The sequence below is a fragment of the Carcharodon carcharias genome, chromosome 4, assembly GCF_017639515.1.
Source record: "Carcharodon carcharias isolate sCarCar2 chromosome 4, sCarCar2.pri, whole genome shotgun sequence".
Classification (NCBI taxonomy): domain Eukaryota; kingdom Metazoa; phylum Chordata; class Chondrichthyes; order Lamniformes; family Lamnidae; genus Carcharodon; species Carcharodon carcharias.
The window spans coordinates 154,576,316-154,592,532 of record NC_054470.1 but is presented as its reverse complement, the minus strand read 5'-3'; positions in this window follow the sequence as shown (position 1 = coordinate 154,592,532).

Genomic DNA, 16,217 nt, shown 5'->3' with positions numbered 1-16,217 from the left:
AATGGAACGCCTACACCTTCCAACGCTCAGAGCTTTGTCCGAAAGCTTATTGCCCAAAACCAGATCCTGAGGGGTTGTTTGCGGCGAGCGAGGATTGAAACCTTGATTCAAAAACACATTGAAGTGAATGGCCACTTCTTTTGAACAGCGAGAGAGAAAAAGTTACATTTCTTCACAGAGACTGCCTGCCAATAAGTGGGGTTTCCTTCGCTAAATTGTATCTTCTGCCCCTATGGCTTTATCATTGATAAACACTTGCATAAACTGAGACAATGTTTCAAACAAGTGCGCAGGACACTTGCCAAGAAACCTTCCAAACGTTTCCATTCTCAATACTAGGCTCTATACCAGAGGTTGCTAAAGCGTAAAACAAGTCCTCTCTGGAAGAATTTCCTCAGGCACAGGAAGTAGGCGATTCAGGAAAATATGAGTGAAGGAGATTTTGTTCATTTGACCTTGGTTGATAGATGGCCCTGGTGGTTTCAAAAAAGCTATGTATGCTATGGTCAGTGTCCTCTGGATTCAATTGGAGGGCAGTTGACTGAAGACAAGTGCCCTTCTTGAAGCCAGGTCCACAAGCATTCAGGAAAACTCCTGCAAAATTAGCTTTGCGGGATGGCCAAAACATGTCTCCCTCGTCAAGTCCTGTTTTCTCTCAAGTGGCCAACTTTCCAAGGAAGGACAAAGAAAATCCTTCAAAAATGTTCTGAAGCTGTCCTAGAAGCATTGACATTTTGACTGGGAGGAGCTTGTGACGAATCATTCAAAATGTTGACAACTTTTCCATCAAGCTGCAACACGCTTTGAGTCACAACATCTTAATGATGCGGCAGAACAGTGGCAGAGAAGAAAAGAAAAGGAAGCGAATCCTGCAATCTGGATCCCATTACCTCATGGGACAGCCTGCCCCATGTGCCCAAAAAAGCCGCGGGCTGAGAATTGGCCTGTTTCATCACGTGAAGGCCCATGGCAGAAACTCATGACCCTGAGTAGACGTTATCCTCAAATCGAAGGATAGCTGTGACCACTGACAACAAGGCTCCAATGTAGCCAATGCAGAGTTATTACAAATACTGCCCAACTCCTGTGTATTTTTCACAAGAGTTTTGTTTGGAACATACACCCATAATATTTTATTATAAAGTTTGAGAAATTTAGCTAGTTTTAGAACACTTATTTAGTAAGTGACAGAATTTTAATTAAAATGTATAGGAAATCAGATATTTTGGTATATCCATATTCAACAGCCCAACCAAGTTATCATTTGCTGAACAGTTTATGAAGTTATTCTTCACTCCTAACTAAGTGTCCCTGCTCCAGTTTTATCTGATAAATTTGCTGTCAATGCAAAAACTTCCTGACAGATACTAGTTTGCACTGCAACATTTGATTTTCAATTTAGTGAATCTGGCAGCTTCCACCACAAATTAGAATGATGATTGAATATATCTACAAAGTGCATCTGCTAGCTAACGATTAATATTAGTATAATATTAGCTGGCTGTTATTTTTGCTAATTTCCAATTGTATTGAGGGTAACAGCATTCACTCTTATTTATGCACAAATTGCACAGCAACTTTAGACGTGTGGGTGGTTGTGGTGAGAAGCAAGGTTAAACATGAGAATCTGAAAGTTGCTTTCTGAAAAATGGCATTGCATTGTTTGACTCACCAGTCAAATCTATTAAACAATGTGAATTTCCTGTACTTGCATGGTAAACTTGCCAAAGGAAGGGCTTGTCCATTTCAAACCAAGAATGCTTTTAATAAAGGAATATAAGAACATCAAGAGCACAGCATATGGCCCCTGGAGCCTACTCAAAATTCAATAAGATCATGACTGATCTTTAGCTCAATTCCAATTTCTCATCATATCTCACATTCCCTGATTCCATTCGTGTCCAAAAACCTACAAACTCCAGTTTCAACAACTGAGCATCCAGATCTCAGGTAGAGAATTCCAAAGATTCACAATCCTCAGAACGAAGAAATTTGACCTCATCTCAGTCCTAAATGGCCAACCTTAGTTCTAGTCTCTCTAGCCAGGGAAAACAGCCTCTTAGCATCTATCCTGTCAAGTCCTCTATGAATTTTATATGTTTCAATGCAATCTCCTTACATGCTTCTAAATTTCAGAGAGTATAGGCCCATCCTACTCAACCTCTCATCATAGGACAATCCTCTAATTGGAGAAATCAAGCTAGTGAATCTTCATTGCACCCCCTCTAAGGCAAGTATATCCTTGCTTTGGTAAGGAGACCAAAACTGTACACAGTCTGGGTGTGATCACACCCTACATAATTGCAGCAAGCCTTCCTTACCAAATATTTTAACCCCCTATAATAAAGGCTGCCATACCATTTGCTTTTGTAGAACCTGCATGTTAATTTTTTGTGATGCATGTAGAGGGATACCAAATCTCTCCAAATACCAACTAGGTGTGATCAGTGCTAATAACTGCCAAACTCCTTCTCTGATACGGAAAATTAACTATTTCAAGTGTAGAGTCTTACTGCTTCAGCTTTTCATTATAGGAGATGTAATAAGAACAATTTTTTAAAAAAACTTTTCTTTTTCTTAATCTAATCTTTCCCTTTTTTGTTCTTTCTGTACTTGATTTGACATTGACTTCACTTTTCTAATTTACACTCCCTGGTTCAGACTCAACATTTAATTTCTTCAGTCTTATTTTTTAAGGAGACGCACAGTTGCTTACCCAGTTCACGCAGGTCCCAGATGCGTTGTAGAGGGCATCTCACTATTTCCATCTCTCACACATAAATGCATTGGAAGCAGTTCAGTGAAGGTTTACCAAACTATTACCTGGAATGCATGCGTTGTCTTATGAGGAATGATTGGACAGACTAGACTTGTATTCGCTGAAGTTTAGAACAGTAAAAGGTGACTTGATTGAAAATATAAGATCCTGAGGGGTCTTGACAGGGTGGATGTGGAGAGGATGTTTCTCCTTGTGGGAGAACCTGGAACTAGGGGTCACTGTTTAAAAATAAGGGGTCGCCCATTGAAAACAGAGATGAGGAGAAATTTTTTCATTCAGGGGTTCGTGAATCTTTGGAACTCTCTTCCTGAAAAGGTGGTGGAAGCAGAGTCTTTGAATATTTTTAAGGCAGAGGTGGATAGATTCTTGGTAAGCAGAGGGGTGATAGGTTATCAGGGTTAGGTGGGATGCAAATTTCAGTTACTATCAGATCAGCCATGATCAATGGGCTGAATGGCCTACTCCTGCTCCTTGTTCGTATGTTTGTTCATATGTTCACATCTATCCCAGATACACAAATTCCTGAGTGACAAAAATCAAGAAAAATAGTTTTCAGCCAATTCCTCTCCAAGCCTTCTCCTAGTATTCAAACAAGCTCCATGGGACATCAGTGACTGATATTGCAATTCCTTGTTAACTCATCTAACTTCTATATTTTGAGATGTCTTCCACCTACAGGAACCCATCCACTCCCTTTTGAACTGGAAAAAACCCACCCTCAATACACATAGTGGCAACCCATCCCTGAAGTCCCCAATATTGTGAACAACTTACTATCTAGCATTTAACCTTACTTTTGTAACTTGCACTGATATAACCTGATTCAGCCTTGATGAACTCGTTCATTAAACCTTATTCTACACTTTCCCCAAAAGTAAAAGTCCCAGTTCTCTGTGCCTGTTCTGATAACAAAAGACCCTTAACCACATATCAATTAAGTAGTCCTTCTCTGAACCTTTCTGGGGCTTCAACATCCCCACCCAAACTCGACTGAGTATTCTAGATGCAACCAGACCATGTACTGTATAAAGAAACGATTGTACTTCCAAACTCATTTAATTATCCTTGGCCCAAATCTTCTGTTCAGGGTTTGAAACCCTATATCTAACCCTGATCAGACAAAAAAAAACACACTTACCTTCCCCTGACTTTTCAGGGCAATCTGCTGATGGAGGATCCTGCAGAATTCAGCCAGCACAGGAGCAGTGGAGAGAATCCATGCAGAAATGACGGACCCTTCTTTACGGCAATAACTGCCATACTCTGGAAAATTAAGAATTTAAATGCCCCAAAGCCTCTTTGAAAAGCTATCGAGAGAAGATAAGGGGGTGGGGTGGGTAAGGTGAGTGAGGGGGTAGGGTGGGTAAGGTAAGGGGTTGGGTGGGTGGGGCTTATTTATGTGGGTAAGTTAAGAGGGTAGGGTAAGAGTGGCAGCTGGGTAGGGTGGTGGGTGGGTAGGGTGGTGAGGTCATTTGGAATCAGAAGGGAGTCAGATGGCAGGGGCTAGTCATGTTGGGTTGGGGGGTCAGGAGGTGGTCGGATCTTTGTGGGGGAGTCAGTAGATTGGGGGGGTTGGGTAGGTCAGAGTAGGGATCGGGGGGAATCGGATGGGGTAGTCGGAGGGTCATTGTGAGTGATTGGGAGGTTAGTTCTGTCATTACCCAGGTATTAGACTAGGTTTTAATCTATCTAACAATTTCATGGGTAGCTATTCAGTAAGTAAGCCAGAACTGTCTGAAGTCTCTCCAACTCTTAACACAGAGTTGGAGACTTTTTCAGAAGCTCCTGGGAATCAGGGGAACTGCTCATCAGAAGTTCATACATCCTGGGCAATTCCCATGGAGTCATTGTGTTGGGATTTCCGAGGGGTCCCGTAGTGCATCTTGGGTGGAAGGTCTGGTCTCCAACTATCCAGAGGTCAGAAGGTGTGGGCTATAGCTACGGTCATGCCAATGCCACCATCTCGTAAATCAGGAGACAACATCTTAAAAGGCAAGAGGTTTGCAATAGAAATCAAGTTGCTTTCTTTTTTACAAACATAAACTAAGATAGATTGACTGTTGGTTTCTAAAACTCACTAGTAGCTTATTTAAACTCTAATAATTCAGAGCTCTCTACAAAAATTATATTACTGGCTTATTTGAGTGTATTGAAAGAGGCCTTGCTGGGTGTCGGAGCGCAGCACATCTGCGGGAGACAATTGAGAGCTGCCGGGTGCCTATAAATATGGACCTAGGATTTGAGTGAGGAGTGGAGCTGAGCAGCACCTATAACTACAGATCTGGGATTGCAAAGCAGCCTACCTTGCTGGGAGTTGAAGCAGAGCTGAGGAGCACCTATAAATACAGATCAGGAATTTGAGTGAGGAGTGGAGCTGAGCAGCACCTATAACTACAGATCTGGGATTGCAGAGCAGCCTACCTTGCTGGGAGTTGAAGCGGAGCTGAGGAGCACCTATAAATACAGATCAGGAATTTGAGTGAGGAGTGGAGCTGAGGAGCGCACTGTCTCACTGTTTCACTGTTTCATCTGCTGTGAGGCTGCAGTCTGGGGAAAAAGGAGAAAAAAGCAACTGTGATGTCACAGGAAGCTAGTGAGTTGATTGGCCGGTAAGTGCTCAGTCTGAGGGACAGTGTGTGAGAAACCAGCTTAGGACAGGCGAGTTCAGGTAGACCTATAAATAAAAAAAACTAAAACTTAAAGTTAATAAAGCAAAATTTGAAAACTTTAAAATTAAAATAAAACAATAAAGATTAAAAAAGCAATAAAAATAAAGTAATTTAAACAAACATCTAAAACACATACCTTGTAGTTAAGAAGCATATAATCTTTGGTTGTCAGTGATACTAGCATTCAATAAACACAGTAAATTGTATCATACATAGGAAGAAAGTAATTAAAGTAAATTAACTAAATAACATAAGTTAGAATGGCGGGACAGGTGTTATGTTGCAGCTGTGAGATGTGGGAGCTTTTGGACGCCAAGGCGATCCATGACAAACACGTCTGCAGGAAGTGTAAGCAGCTTGAGGAATTCTGGGTCAGGATGATTGATCTGGAAGCCAAAATGCAGACATTGCACAACATAAGGGAGGGGGAGAAATATCTGGACGCTTTGTTCCAGAAGACAGTCACACCTCTTAGAAGAGGGTCATCTATTTTGGTCAGCAGTGAAGATCAGGAGGATGTGACTATCAGTGAGGCAGGTAATGGGACCAAACAGACAATAGTGGAGGGGCCACTGACTTTGCAATTATCAAACCGGTTTGAGGTGCCCACAACCAGTGTGGATGAAAGCGAAGTCTGCAAGGTGGAGGAGCTGGCTGGCTATGGCACTGTGGTACAGGAAGCCATTCAAGCAGTGTGAGCAAAAAGGAATGTAGTGGTAGTAGGGGACAATATAGTAAGGGGGATTGACACTGCTCTCAGCAGCAAAGAGCGAGAGTCCAGGCGGCTTTGTTGCCTGCCCGGCGCCAGGGTTTTGGACATCTGCTCAGGCTGGAGAGGAACTTGCAGTGGGAGGGGAAGGATCCAGTTGTTGTGGTCCACGAAGGGACCAATGACATAGGTAGAACTAGGAAAGAGGTTTTGCAAAGTCAGAATGAGGAGCTAGGTACCAAATTAGGAAGCAGAACCTCAAAGGTAATAATCTCTGGATTATCATCTGAACCATGTGCAAACTGGCATGGAGCAAATAAGATTAGAAAGACAAATTTGTGGCTCAAAGACTGGAGTGGGAGAAGTGGGTTCCGATTTGTGGGGCACTGGCATCACTACTGGGGAAAGTGGGGGCTGTACCGTTGTGACAGTTTACACCTGAACCATGCTGGGACAAGTGTCCTTGCAAATCGCATAACTAGGGAAGTAGAGAGGGCTTTAAATTAAACAAGAGGGATGAGGAATCAGGCTTGGGTAGAGGTAGCAATTCAAGGTGTAGAGTCAAGACAGGACAGCAAAATAGTAATATGAGAAATGAGGATCAGAGAATGGCAGGAAGGGACAGAAAGAAAAAACCTAAGAGTACATCAACAGTCAAGACTAGATGTTACACAGGTCACAAAAAGAGAATACTGAAGACTCTCTATCTGAATGCACGTAGCATTCATAACAAAATCAATGAATTGATGACCCACATTGAAGTAAATGAATATGATCTGATAGCAATCACAGTGATATGGCTGCAGGACAACAATGATTGGGTCCTTAATATTGAAGGCTACATGATGTTCAAGAAGAATAGGAAGCTAGGTAAAGTAGGAGTAGCACTGTTAATCAAAGAGGGCATTGATGCAATAGTTAGAGATGACCTCGGTTCAGGAGATCAAGATGTAGAATCAGTTTGGGCGGAGATGAGGAATAGTAGGGGGAAAAGTCATTAGTGGGAGTGGTCTACAGGCCCCCTAACAGTAGCCACAGTGTAGGACAAAGTATTTAAAAGAAAATATTGTGTGCTTGTGATAAAGGGATGGCAATAATTAGTGGTGATTTTAATCTACACATAAACTGGAAAAATCAGATTGGCAGTAGTAGCCTGGATGAGGAGTTCTTAGAATGCTTTTGAGGTAGTTTCTTAGAGCAGCATGTTCTGGAACCAACCAGAGAGCAGGTTATATTAGACTTGGTATTGTGTAACCTGACAGGATTAATTAATGACCTCAGAGTAAAGGCACCACTACGTAGCAGCGACAACAATATGATTGAGTTTTACATCCAGTTTGAAAGGGAGAAGAGTGGGTCTAAGACTAGTATCTTAAACATAAGTAAGGAGAACTATATGGGGATGAAAGCTGAGCTAGCAAAGTGAACTGGGAAACTAGGCTAGAGATAGACCAATAGAGAAGCAGTGGCAGACATTTAAGGGGATATTTCAGAGTATTCAGAATAAGTACATTCCTACTATAAAGAAAAATTCTAAAGGGAGGACCCACCATCCATGGTTAACTAAAGAAGTTAAGGAAAACATCAAACTTAAGGAAAAAGCATACAACTCTGCAAAGATTCGTGGCAGGACAGATGATTGGACAGAATATAAAGAACAGCAGATAATGGCTAAAAGGTTAATCAGGAGAAGGAAATTAGAATATGAGAGGAAGCTAGCTAGAAATATAAAAACAGATAGCAAGAGTTTCTACAGGTACTTAAAAAGGAAAAGAGTAAGTAAAGTGAGTGTTAGTCCTCCGGAGAATGACAGTGGAGAGTTAATAGTAGATAATGAGGAAATGGAGGAAGAAATGAACAAATATTTTGCTTCTGTGTTCATTTTAGAGGATGAATTCCAGTTAAAAAAATTCCAGTAATAGCTGCAAATCAGGGGGTGAACTGGAGAAAGGAACTTGGTGAAATTGAAATCACTAGGGAAATGGTACTGAGCAAATTGATGGAACTGCGGGCTGGCAAGTTTCCGGGTCCCAATGGACTACATCCCACGGTCTTAAAAGAGGTGGCTGATGAGGTAGTTGATGCGTTGGAGATAATTTTCCAAAATTCGCAAGATTCTGGAATGGTTCCATCAGAATGGAAAGTAGCAAATATAAACCCTCTATACAAGAAGGGAGGGAGGCAGAAAGCAGGAAACCATAGGCCAGTTAGCTTGATGTCTGTCTTGGGGAAGTTACTAGAATCGATCATTAAGGAGGTAATAGCTGGGCACTTAGAAGAGCTAGCATGGTTTTGTGAAAGGAATTGTTTAACCTATTTATTGCAGTTTTTTGAAGGAGTAACATGCATTGGATAAAGGGGAGCCTGTAGATGTACTGTAGTTGGATTTCCAGAAGGCATTTTGATAAGGTGCCACATCAAAAATTTTTCCAGAAAATAAAAGCGCATGGTATAAGGGGTTAACATATTAGCATGCATAGAAGATTGGCTGGCTGGCAGGAAGCAGAGAATATGCATAAATGGATCTTTTTCTGATTGGCAGGATGTGACGAGTGAAGTCCCACAGGGGTCTGTACTGGTACCTCAACATTTTACGATTCACATCAATGACTTAGATGAGGGGAGTGAAGACATGGTAGCTAAATTTGCAGATTGCACAAAGATAGGTAGAAAAATGTGTTGTGAAGAGGACATGAGGAGGTTGCAGATGGATATAGATAGGTTGAATGAGTGGACAAAGATCCGGAAAATGGAGTTTAATGTGGGAAAATGTGAAGTTGTTCACATTGGCAGGAAGAACAAAAAAGCAGAGTATTACTTAAACAGAGAACGGCTGCGTAATTCTGAGGTGCAGAGGGATTTGGTGTCTAGTATGAGTCACAAAAAGTTAGTATGCAGGCACAGCAAGTAATTAAGAAGGCTAATGAAATGCTATCCTTTATTACGAGAGGGACTGAACATAAAAGTAAGGATGTTATGCTTCAGTTATACAGGGCATTGGTGAGACCGCACCTCAAATACTGTGTGCAGTTTTGGTCACCTCATTTAAGGAAGGATATAAATGCATTGGAGGTGGTTCAAACGAGGTTTACTAGATTGATACTTGGAATGAGTGGGTTGTCTTATGAGGAAACATTGGACAGGCTAGGCTTGTTTCCACTTGAATTTAGAAGAGTGAGGGGTGATTTGATTGAAGAATACAAGACCCTGGATGGCCTTGACAAGGTAAACATAGAAAGGATGTTTCCACTTGTGGGTGAGTCAAGAACTAGGGGGCACTGTTTTAAAATTAGGGGTTGCCCTTTTAGGACGAGGAGAATTTTTTTCTCTCTGAGGGTTGTACGGCTTTGAAACTCTTTGCCTTGGAAGGTGGTGGAGAAGTGGTCATTGAATATTTTTAAGGCAGAAGTAGATAGATTCATGTTAGGTAAGGGAATCAAAGGTTATTGGGGTTAGATGGGAATGTGGAAATCGAAACACAAGCAGATCAGCCATGATCTTATTGAATGGCAGAGCAGGCTCGAGGGGCCAAATGGTCTACTCCTGTTCCTATTTCTTATTTACCAGTGTCCTGTGCCCCAAAGCCAGCTGAAAAACGTCCGATCGAAGATTGAGGCAGGTCCAGGATGGAATCCAGAGAGGTTTCCTAGGATAGGTGTTTGGCTCTTTATTGGGCTAATGAGTGACCTCATGTCTGACAATAGGACTCCAAGGAAACTGGGATGCAGAACCATCAGGCCTGCACCCACTACTGAGGTTCTGTCTTGGAAGGGTCAGTCTCTTCCCTTCATGATGGTCCCCCTCACAGCTGGGGCGGGTGGTGGGGGTGGGGGGGGGAATGTTTTATGGGAGGTTTCACTTAGAAGGCTCCATGTCTTCTTTTCCCACTCCGCGAAGGGTCTATAAGGAGAGGGCAGGATCTCCCTCTCACCTGGAAACACATGGAAATTTATTGCACATAAGGAGGTTATTCAACCCATTGCATCTGTACTACAAACATAACTGATTCAATATGCTCTTGAAAATACTCTGCAAGTAAAACACGGGTCAAACTTTGAAACTAATAAGTTATTTCCTTTAAGTTCTTGGTCCACTACTGAACAATTTGTCAATCTGTCATATTGATTCAGTTCAATGAAACAGTTGTAAAACATGCAATGAATGCTGGTAATATTCATTGCACGGAGCTGCCTCAGGGCGATTGAAGCAATGTTCAAAAAATTAAAGGTTTATAGGGACATGTTTTTATATTAATGAAAATTTTTAAATTTATTTAGTAAACGCTTTAGGAAACCTCATCCTGTTCATGGATGAGGTTTCCTAAAAAACGCGAAAGCCGTTTGGCTTTTTCACCTGCCGGCCAACCTTAAAGTTGGACTTGCAGCATTTAGAATAACTTTAATTAGATCCTTAACAGCCTTAATAGGCCATTTACATAGCGGCGGGTGCGCAGGCGACTCCAGCACGTGCCCGCCGAACAAAACATTGCTACTCAGTGCGATGATGTCTGAACGCACGCTCAACATCATCACACGTCATTTTATACTTCGGCATGTTGGGCCCGCCCCCACACGTAGACTGAAAAATTCTGCCCCATGACTTCAAAGGCAGTAATCTCAGGATTACTTCCAGTCCACGTGTTAGTGAGTACAAAAATAGGAAGATAGAGCAAATGAGCACGTGACTGGAGAGATGGTGCAGGAGGGAGAGCTTTAGATTTCTGAGGCATTTGGACTGAATCCGGGGAAGGTGGGACCTGTACAAGGAGAACGGGTTACACCTGCTGTGGGATATCTCAGTCACCACACAAAGTCTGGAGAAAGTAGAGTTGAGCTGGTTTATTCAACATATGCCAATGATCCATAGATACAAGTGATCACAGGTAATTTATAGGGTAAAAGACACAGTTATCAATGCTTGTTATCATTTATTTATTTACATATAACAATCTTTCATCTTTTGCTTGTTATCACTTACTCATCATTATTTTACATATAACAATCCTTCATCCTGTGCTTGTTATCACTTATTTATCGTTATCAGACCAGGACCAGGACCAATATCATCGCAGGGAGATTTGATCATTTTTTAATTAATTTCCTGGATGTGGGTGTCGCTGGCTAGGCCAGCATTTATTGCTCATCCCTAATCGCCCTTGAGAAGGTGGTAGTGAGCTGCCTTCTTGAACTGCTGCAGTCCCTGTGGTGTAGGTACACCCAGTGTGGGTGTAATGTTGTTAGGGAGGGTTTAAACTAGCTTGGCAGGGTAAAGAAATGGGAGAGGGAATTCAGATAGGAGAGAAACAAAATTAGTAATGGTAGGAAGAATAATAATGTGAAATTGGAAAGCAGCAGAAACAAAGGCCAGCATCAAATAGGGTCAAAAATGGAAAACATATTAAAAAAGCAAAATTAAAGGCACTCTATCTGAATGCACACAGCATTCGCAAAAAGGTAGATGAATTCATGGCAGAAAAAGAAGTGAATGGGCATGATCTAATTGCTATTATGCAGACGTGGCTGCAGGGTGACCAAAACTCAGAACTGAATATTCAAGGGTATTCAATATTTAGGAAGGACAGGCAAAAAAGGAAAAGGAAGTGGGGTGGTGCTATTTCTAATGGATGAGATCAGTGCATTGGTGAGAGAAGATCTTAGGTCAAGATGTAGAAACAGTTTGGTTGGAACTAAGAAACAGCAAGGGCAGCAAACGCTAGATTTCCAAAAGGCTTTTAATCAGGTCCCACACAAGAGGTTAATAAACAAAATTAGAGTAGATGGAATGAGTCCCTGATGGATGGGACAAGGGACTGATCCCTATGGCACTCTACTAGTTACAGCTTGCCAAACACAAAAAGGCCCATTTATCCATACTCTCTTCTCTGCTTCCTGTTAGCTAACCAATCATTTATCCATGTTAATATGTTACCCCTACACCATCACCATGTGCTTTGATGTGGCACCTTATCAAATGCCTTTTGGAAATTCAAGTGCACCACATCTACAGGTTCCCCTTTATCCACCTTGCTTCTTCCTTCCCCAAAAAAGCTATCATAGATTAGTGAAGCATGATTTCGTTTTTGCAAAGCCATGTTGACTCTGCCTGATCATTATGATTTTCTATAACCTGCTGTAACCTCCTTCATAATGGATTCTAGAAATTTCTCCCTATAGTCTCCTGCTTTCTGTCTCCCTCCTCTCATCAATAAAAGTGTTACATTAGCTATTTTCAATCCACTACAGCCCTTCCAGAATCAAAGGAATTTTGGAAGATTATAACCAATGCATCTACTATCTCTGTAGCCACCTCTTTAAGACCCTAGGATGCAGGCCATCTGGTCCTGTGACTTGTCAGCCTTTAGGTCTAACAGTTTTCCCAGTACCCTTTTCCTAGTGATGGTGATTGTTGTAATTTCCTCCCTCCTGTTCACCTCTTGATTTTCAAGTATCTTTGGGAAGTTTTCTAAAACTTCTGCAGTGAAGGCAGCTGCAAAATACCTGTTCAACGCCACTGTCATTTCCTTCTTTTCCACTATCAATTCCCTAGACTCACTCTCTGGAGGACCAATATCAGATTTAGTTGTTCTTTTCCTATTTAAGTACTTGTAGAAACTCTTACTATCTGCTTATATATTACTAGCTAGCTTTCTCTCAAAATCTACTTTCTCCCTTTATTGTTTTTAGTCATTCTTTGCTGGTTCTTAAAATCTGAATAATCTCCTGATCCACCACTAATCTTTGCAAATTTTTACAGTGTTTCTTTCAATTTAATACTATCTTTAACTTCCTTATTTCACCACAGGTAATGCATCCTTCTCAAAGAGTCTTTCTTTCTCATTGGAATAAATCTTTGCTGAGAGTTGTTAAAGATCTCCTTAAAAGTCTGTTACTGCATCTCTACTGTTCTACCTTTTAACCTAGTTTCCCAGTTCACTTTAGCTAGCTCTCCTTTCATACCCTTATAATTACCTTTATTCACATTTAACTCGTCTTAGACCCAGACTCCTTCCCTTCAAACTGAATGTGAAATTCTATCATGTTATGACTGCTGTCACCTAGATGCTCCTTTACCATGAGATTATTGATTAATCCTGTCTCATTGCTCATTACCAGGTCTAGAATAGCCTGCTCCCTGGTTGACTCTAGAATGTACTGCTCTAAGAAATTGTCTGGAAAATACTCTATAAACTCAAATTCCAGTCTACCTTTGCCAATCTGATTCGCCCAATCCACATGTAGATTAAAGTCACCCATGATGATTACAGTACCATTCTTACACACCCAATTTATTTCTTCCTGCTCTATCCTACAGTGTAACTTCTGTTAGGAGGCCTATAAACTATTCCCACAAGTGAGTTCTTACTTCTACTCAAACTGATTTTACATCTTGCTCTTTCAAGCTAAGATAATCTCTCCCTACTGTACTAGTGACATCCTTAATTAACAGAGCTACCCTGCTATGTTTTCCCAGTTTCCAATCTTTTCGAAATGTCAAATTCTCTTCAATATCCAGGTCCTAGCCTTGGTCACCTTGCAGCTATGTCTCTGTGATGGATATCAGGTCATACATATTTGTGCTAATAATCAATCCATTTTGTTAGGAATACCGCACGCATTCATGTACAGAGCTTTTAACTCTATCTTTTTACCATTTTTGCAATCTCTGGTCTTATCTGATGATGCACTTTTTTAATACTCTGTCCCTTTCTGTCACACTCTGGTTATTACCCTGCTCTGTCTTGTTGTTTCCCTTTGATTTACCACATCTCCTCTCACATGATCCCTTCCCCCTACTATTTAGTTTAAAATCCTCTCTGCCACCCTAGTTATATGACTCGCCAGGACACTGGTCCAGGTGAAGCCTGTCCAAAGGGCACAGCTCCCACTTTACCCAGTACTGGTGCAAGTGCCCCAGAATTGAACACATTTCTCTCACACCAGTCCTTGAACCACGTATTCATCTCTCTAATCTTATTTATTTTAGCCAATTTGCTCGTGGCTCAGGTAATATCCCAGAGATTATTACCTTTGAGGTTCTTTTTAATTTACCCCCTGATTCTTTATAATCCCCCAGCAGAACCTCTTTCCTAGTCTTATCTATGTGGTTGATACCCAAGTGGACCACGACACCTAGATCCTTCCCCTTCCAATGCAAGTTCCTCTCCAACCCAGAGTAAATGTCCTGAACTCTGGCACAGGGCAGCAACATAGCTTTCTGGGCTCATGCTCTCAGCTGCAGAGAACTATGTCTTGTTACGATTCCCACTGAGATTACCCCTGGACAAGCCTGATCCCAGAGTGGAACTCAGTTTGATAGATCCTAACTTTTATTTGTGTGTTTAGATATGTGGAGAGTAGCTACTGAACAGAGTCAGAGGAGTCAGCTGATGAACTTTTAACAAAAGAATGAAAAATTTATTAAACAAGAAAAGATGAACTATATTAAAATACTCCTTCACCCACAGCTATACCCTTACAGATATATATAGATTTTTAAGGATCATACAAGTTACAAAAGCTATCTTATACTCTATTGTCCACAGTAGGTACACAGTCCATGTACCAATAGGCACCCTGTGATCAGACACACCACGCTTTTATGCCAAGTGACAGATACCACCTCAACCAGATGCTATGGATGTTTCATCAACTCTCCCCAGACACTTATCACACCGTGAGCCAATTAGGCTCACTGAGCTCCATCTTTCACATGAGAGTTTCCAAGCTCCACTCTCTAAGACCCCACCTTGCAATCTTCTCCCAAACCAACACTTTGTCAGATGCCTTCCACAAGGGTTCACCTCTAGGGTTTCAAACTCTCCTTCCGATGTTCCTCTTCCCTGGATCGCCACATGCTTTCAAGCTGTCTTCCACGCACTCTCACCGACTCAGCTGTCAACAGTACACATTGCTTCACATGTCCATACCAAAGAGTTACAGACCTTCAGTTGTCTCCTTGGACCTTCTTACTTCTTGCAAGCTGTTCTCACCTTAAATCTGCTTTCTGAAGCTTTTGTCTCTTTAAAACTGAAGTTTGGAGCCTTTCTCTTTGCCCTCACTCTTAACTTCATTAACAGGACCTTTCCCTGGCAGCTATCTTCAAAACCTGCTGACTCCAAGAGCTTCCAAAACAAACTGCTGTTTCTAGCTTTTCTGTGTGCCTGTGGAAGGGACCTGCCTCTCTGGGCCTGTTGCTATGCAACAGCCCAATTCGTCTACCCTTGTGTTTGCTTAACTTCTTCATAAACTTTCATTAGAAATGCAAGCACCTTTTTAAAGTGAGCTAAAACTCAATTTGACCTTTCTTCACACACGCATACAGAAATACAAATCAAACTTAAACTTTAAAGCTAAAACTCATTCCTAACACCCTCAAATGCAAATATAACTTATTTAAACTTTCTCTATTACCTTACAATCTATCCCCTTGACTATACTGTCCTCTACTATTTACTCTCCCCACTTGAATAGCTTCCTGTACCACAGTGCTATGGTCACTCATGCACCCTGCAGCCCCTGCTCTCATCCATACAAGCTGGAAGAACTTCAAACCTGTTGGACAATTGCAATAGCTGAGGCTCCACTACTTCCACCTTCTTGGTCCCCTTAGCACGCCCTCCTGTCCCTAACCATTGACCAAACCCTATTCCAAGGGGTGTGGCTGCCTTCAAGGGGATTTGGACAGGCTAAGTGAGTGGGCAGGAACATGGCAGATAAAATATAATGTGGAAAAATGTGAAGTTATCCACTTTGGTAGGAAATACAGAAATGCAGAGCATTACTTAAATTGTGAGAGATTGGAAAATGTTGATGTACAAAGGGTGTCCTTATTCAGAGTCACTGAAAGCTAACATGCAGATGCAGCAAATAGTTAGGAAGGCAAATGGTTTGTTGGCCTTTATTGCAAGAGGGTTTGAGTACAGGAGTAAAAATGTCTTGCTGCAATTGTATAGAACCTTGGTGAGATCGCACCTGGAGTATTATGTACAGTTTTGGTCTCCTTACCAAAGGAAGAATATACTTGCCACAGAGGGAGTGCTACGAAGGCTCTTGGGATGGCA